Source organism: Physcomitrium patens, chromosome 25, assembly GCF_059467195.1.
Source record: "Physcomitrium patens ecotype Gransden chromosome 25, ASM5946719v1, whole genome shotgun sequence".
Lineage (NCBI taxonomy): Eukaryota > Viridiplantae > Streptophyta > Bryopsida > Funariales > Funariaceae > Physcomitrium > Physcomitrium patens.
In genome coordinates this window covers 7,412,071-7,418,849 of record NC_143434.1, presented here as the reverse complement: position 1 = coordinate 7,418,849, position 6,779 = coordinate 7,412,071, and the positions used below count along the sequence as shown (strand labels likewise).

General features: G+C 29.9%; 1 long non-coding RNA gene across 4 annotated transcripts; it reads right to left on the bottom strand.

Moving 5' to 3' along the window:
* Positions 1–4,945: 4,945 nt before the first annotated feature.
* On the bottom strand, positions 4,946–6,538 carry LOC149986287 (uncharacterized). Of its 4 annotated transcripts, none has more exons than XR_016501019.1 (3): positions 5,855–6,538; positions 5,666–5,761; positions 4,946–5,509 (listed from the first exon to the last, which is right to left on the bottom strand). It is a non-coding gene; the product is annotated as an uncharacterized LOC149986287 (long non-coding RNA). The 4 variants fall into 4 exon arrangements; XR_016501018.1 differs by having other exon boundaries at positions 4,948–5,509; positions 5,890–6,538; XR_016501020.1 differs by having other exon boundaries at positions 4,956–5,509; positions 5,890–6,538.
* Between the last annotated feature and the right edge of the window lie 241 nt (positions 6,539–6,779).

The following is a 6,779-nucleotide window of genomic DNA, read 5'->3' as shown; positions in this document are numbered from 1 at the left end:
ACAGCGGAAAAGAAACCTCCATCTGGTTCCTTGTCAACTGAGGAAGATTCTTTCAAAATGCAAAAAGCTTTGCACTTATCAACCTTGGGTATAAGTGAAGCAGAGTATGTCCGGAAGGAGATTCCGTTGGAAGTACTCCGAGGTGGCCGTCGTTGCGTTGAAGTGGAGTGCACTTTAAGCTCCCTTGTGGCTATGCAGGAGACTCTTTTTACAGAAGAGCATGCCGCATACAATCTCGCTGTGAAACAATCTACAAATAAGAGAGGCCAATTACATCCCCTTGCTGCAATCCAGCACTCTTCAACGTATCAAGCTTCTGGAGTGCTGTCTGTGCCCTGTTTCTATATCACTTTGGGATAGCTTGCAGCAGAACAATATGTGGTTGAAGTCACTGAAAGAGGAAGCTGTATTGCTGCAAGCAGGGCAAAAATCAGAGAGTCCTAGCTCCGTGAACTATTCGCAAACCATTCTGTACTGGACGGAATATGAGCATGCGATCATCAACTGTCCTGTATGACTTCGAGCCTACGCTCTGTTTTCATTCGCAACGTCAAAACTTAGATCAGTCGTTGCATTGTTACATATATTAATATTTCAGACGCGTAAATATCCTGCTCTGTGCATCATTGCTGTTCAAGTTTTCACAAATCACTGGACCCTGCTGCAGTTAATAGTGTCTATGTCCTGATCTAGCTATAGATAAGAAGCTAGAGGACAATGGCAAAGGACGGAAATAGTTCGAGCGCAACAATCCAATATCCTCGTCGCCCACTGATTTTCCACAGCTACGGGCACTGTCTTGCGAGTCACTGATTATGTGATTTTTACCTCAATCTCACGTTGACACCACTGTCGAGATGCAGTATGTTTATTACCTCAATCTCACGTAGACTGATTTGTACTTTCGCCTGGAAACATACAAACAACACAAAGGGATGCGACAGAGTTACTGAATTTAATAGCCTCCAGCTTTCGCAGAGGACCCACAACACTTGCGTAAGTAAATGAGAGACAGACCTCGTGACCACGACAAGCTCCAGTAAACAGTAGGCGCATGCCAAGATGTATCATCTTATCATCAACAGATCATGGTAAGAAACCCGTGCTGCCGCTCTGAAGGAGTAAATCGCCACTCTTCGCGGTGTAAAGAAACCATAGAATTTGTTAATAATAATCATCAGAATCGTGTGTAGTTGCTTAGTAAAGTTTGTGTTCTCAATTTTATTGTGAACTTTGTTGCCTTATATTGGTTTATTGAAGCACCTTATTGTAGATCTTAATCCTGCTGTAAGACAACTCAAGCTGTAAGATCACAGTGTAGTAAGATATATTACCTCGGCGACTAAAACAATATTCTAAAGCAGAGAATCGACCCCTATCCTTTCTTCGCACTAACCTAGATATCAACACTATTTGTTTCAGTAAGACTTAACTTAGATAAACGGCAACATATTTTATTACTAACATCTGTGAAATGCTACATTCTTAAGATTCACAAAAGATACATGAAGCCCCACAATCGGGAATGCTTTCGAGATCATTTTGACTTGTAAATATCACCTCCCCACTCTTCGGGCATCAGACCATGAGAAGAGAGCTCCTGCATCACAACGTCTGGATTTGCTTTATCTTTGGCAATCTGATGCACTTACAATACTTCCAAAAACAAATTTCATTGAAGCACCGTATTGTAGATCCTAATCCTGCTGTAATACAACTCAAGCTATAAGATCAAAGTGTAGTGAGATATATTACCTCTGCGACTAAAACAATATTCTCAAGCACAGAATCTGCCACTAAAACAATAACAACCCACCATTGTATTGGTTTGCTGGATGCATAAAAGCTAACTCATCAAGAGAGTTAACACATAAAAGCTAACTTGAACAGAGTTAACACATGGACTCTAACTCGAATAGAGTCCATGTGATTTTTTCTTTATTTTTAAATATTTTTTGAATTATTATATTTAATAACTTAAATGTACTTTGAAAATTTATATTTTATATAAAGAAATAATGACAAATTTTTATATTATAACCAATAAAATATAAATTTTATTGAAGAAAAAAATAATATATACAAATGCATTATAATTTTGATTGTTAGTATATAAATTTAAATAAGATAATTTTATAATTTTTAGTCACTTTTTATATTTTATAATATAATATAAATAAATATTATAAAAAATAATTTAATTTTAATATTTTAGGATAATAATAGTTTTAAAATATTTATTCTAATAGATTGGAAGTATTATAGCATTAAATTTCTTATTGTGTTAATTAAAAAAATATTAAAACAAAAGTGTATCTTATGTCTTAAAATATAGAATTTTGTTTTTCTTAACCTTATATATATACATATATATATATATATATATATATATAATAAAAATAAAAGAAATATATTATTATTTTTATAATACCAAATCTTCATTCAAAGAGAAGTTGCAGTAGAACCTTAGAATATTATAATATGTATTAAGATGTATTTGAGAAGAACGATCTTAACAAATCATTAAAACCTTGTCTTTATATTGAACCAACAAGCTTTAAAAAGAAATTTGACTATCATTTGAAATTATTTAAAATTTATTATAGAAAAAAATTATTATTCTAAGGAAGTATATTAACAAAAATCTTACAAAGAATTTTATTTGATAATCAAAAATTCTTGTGCAATGATTTTATTTTACTATAAATAAATAAATAAATAAATTGAATCTTTGAAAATGTGTAAAGATTATGATTGATTCAAAAAACTAATTATTAAGAATTTTTTACCTTTTATCTTTAATATTAAGGTTTTTTAAACAATCAATTGAAGTAAAGATTTATACTAAGATAGATTTATAAATGGCTTTTATTTAAGTAAATATTAAAGAATAGATTAAATTAAATATTTAATTTTAATTTAGATATGGATACTTTGAATATAATGGCAATATATAATACATACATATATCATAAGTATATCTCATGTATCATATTGTATTGAAGATATATATAATTTTACTTAATCTTTTAGAATATATAAATATATTTTTAAAGAAAAAGTGACTTTGAAATTAAACTTATGTCATGGATATAAACCATAAAATAACTCTAAAGAAGAAATATACTCTTGTGACATTCAAAGAGAAAGTAGATAAATCAAAGATAGATATAACATAGAAATGTAGTTTGGCTACTATCAAATACAACAAAACTAGAGATTCTTGAATTAAGACATGAATACAAAAACAACACTGACAAGAGTGAGCAAGGCCTCATCCTTGCCTCCATATAAACTATCTTACTAAGGAACTATATAACAACACTCTATATTTCAATGTTATGATAACTTAGATTATTGAAGACTTGATATAATATTATTTTAAAATAAAATTATTAAATTATATATAGATTATAATTAATAAAATTAATAAAATTCTATCATATATTCTATATATCTTGTATCAAGGCTTATTAAATCATTATTATAATTAGTATTTTTACAAAAAAATAAAAATAAAAATAAAAATACAACTAGTATACATAGAAGTAAGATTGTTGTTATTTCTAGTTTTCTCAATATCTTTCATGTGACCTAGTCTTTTTTTAAAACTATTTAATTTTTTTTTATTTAAAAAAAAATATTTTCACTTTTTTATCTTATAAATATATATATATATATATATATATATATATATATATATATATATTCTTATTAATTAATATTACACAATTTTATTTAATTTTTTAAAAACTCTAATTTTTTTTACTTAATAGAATTTCTATTTAAATAAAAGTTTTGATTCAAAGTAAAAATTCTTCCAAAAATACTTTACAACTTTCTAAGTTAAGAAAAAAATTAGATAAAACTTACTTGTTTAAATATATTAAGGTCTTTTAGAATCAAATGCCTTATATCCAACTTAATTGCAATTAAACTTATATGTATGTTCTTTTCAAATGGTCTAATTTTATCCAAGACATAAAATTAAGTAGACTTATTAAATAATATTTTATTAATATAAAAGTAAGAAGACATATATTTTCAAAATGAAGATGTTAAAATGAATATTTTCAAGTAAAATAAAAATAGATGATATTGAATAAATATTTCTATACATGAAAGATATTTATACGACCAATAACAATTTTAACTTATTTTATAAAAATATATAAAAAAAAAACACATATAAAAAGTTTTTTAAGAACTATAAGACGTGTGCACTAAGTATTTAAGTTGTAAAATATTCCTAAATAAGATTCTTAGATGTAAAATTTTACTGTACAAAATTTGCAAATTCATAAGATAGATTTATACACCAAATAATTTTAAATAGTTTTAAAAATTTTAATCAATAAAGATCTAATTTATATATCTTTATTTCTATATAATTAAAATTATTTAAAAATTAGAAATAAAACAATATATAGTTTAGAAGCCATTTTTTGTTTAATGATTGTAACAATTAGAAGCTATAGAAAGCAATTGTATTTTTTTCTTATCATCTTTTTATATTAATTTAATGATTTAATATTTAAATATTTAAATATTTATTTATTTATTTTTAATACTTGTATTTTTCTGATATTATTATTTAAAAAATAGGAATAAAACTTAATGTTTAATTTTAATTTTTAAGATCTTTAATATTTTAAAATTTACAGTTATAAGTAAATATTATAATATGTCAATGAATTACTTGGTTGCAATAAATGTCGAGGTACAAAGATCAATTTCTAAGTTGTTTTGTGAAAGCTTTAATCTAAACCAAGTTAAAAAAAAAAAAAAAAAAAAAAAAAAAAATCATTGATACTAAAAAATTATGGTCATAGTTGTTGGTTGAACACTATTATGCATCTATTAAATAGTAACCAAGAGACATTATTATTGATATGATAGTCTAATATTTTATTTTTAATTTTTTATAAATGTAAAAAAACCTTCTATTAAAGTAATTTTTAAAACTTCTACCTCAAAGATGAGATATTTTTTATATATTTATGATTAATAATAATATAATTTAGAATTTTTTAAAATATTCAAAAATATTTTAAGTATTTTTATTAATCTTAATAAATGTTTTGGAATCTGTAATAACCTTAAAAAAAATTCCAATAATTTAGACATTTTCAAGAACATTGCTTTTAGAAACATCAATATTTTTTGGAGTAATTCAAGTAATTTTAGTTTTTTAGTATTAGATTTAATTTTATTTTAAATATAATATCTTTTCATTATATACTTTCTAATTTCTTAGTTCGCTCTTTTTACATTCTTGATGTTGTCTATTTTTTAAAATTATAGCGGAACCTGAACAAAACGTAGTCCCCTGCCTGGCGTATTAACGTCATTTCATTCCAATTCACAACCCAAGGGCAGTGCAGGAACAACGCAATCGAGACTTATCAACGAAAAGTCCAATACCTTGTGAGAAATCATCCGAAGACACCCGTTTGGCTGGCAAACTACGCAGCAGGATGAGATCAATGTCAATCGCCAAACTCCGCACCTGTACAAATCCAGGCAACGGCCATGAGTATCCAACTCGCGAAATTGATGATCGGAACGGATGTCGCGATGGGGAGAAGAAGATACGAAGAGAGAAACTAATAGGAGTCGGGCGACAAATGCAGCGATGAGACATGAAGCAGCAGGTGTGATGTACCGCTCCACCCTTGAATTGGGGAAATACTCAAGGGCTGGTCGATAATGACAGGCTTTCCCAAGCCTCCATCGATGTCCCATTCACGGCAATAGCAGGCTGCAAGCATAACAATATTGTTCATCATGACGCCAGGTGAGGCCGAAACATACAAGAGAATATCAAAGTGCTAATTGAGGCATCAGCTTAGACCTTATGTAGGCCAGGGGTGGACGACGGCGCAGAACCTTTGCAATTCTATGCAGCACAGCATGCATTGCAGCGCAGCAGGTAGGCCGGTCTGGAAGAGGTCGGGGCCTCGCGGAGGACCTCGCGGCACTCCAACAATTGTGATGCGTCCAGGCTTGACGTCAATGGCACTGACGTGCAGCGCTGATCCCTTGCACATGGTTCAAGGCGGGATGCGACTGTGTTACCGATGCGTAGTTGCAAGGATGGGGGCCAAACTCTGACACACTCCTGGTTGTCCGCTTGAAAATTGCGCTTCTGCGTTGATACAACCTGCCCTCGAACAAAGGTGTTGTTGACGGTTGATTTCAAATTCTTCGACGGCGCTCCTCACCCGGCAGCTGCCCTAGTTAGGCTTTCGAACATATCATGTCTTCCCAACTATCGATGCTTTCTTTCCAACAATCAATAATCTTATGGTAGTGACAATCAAACTCTTTGCAACCACCTTAGGCTTCCAATTGAGTCCTTTCACCCACAAAAGAAGGGCTGAGACATCTTTCAAATGTAGGATTAGGGCAGATGCAAGATTAGGGCTTTCTTGACTCGTTAAGGACAACAAGTGCACAAGATTTTGAAGTTGGTACAAGCCACAAAGGCAGTTCAACCATGTAGGAGGTAGAGTACATGAGTTGCAAGACATAAATAGCGACCTACACAATGGTCATAAAAGGCTGCTTTGCAATAGAAATTTGTGACAATTTAAATGTATTGGATTGCATGCATATCCAAAGTTTGTTAAGCCACAACTCTACAATCTTATCTAGGAGAATTGGGCATTACTATTAATTCTTTTAAGGAAATACAAAGCAAGGTATTCCAAAACAATTATTCTTATAGTTTTGATGGTTTATTGCTTTATAATTTCAATTGTATTTTAAAAATAGAT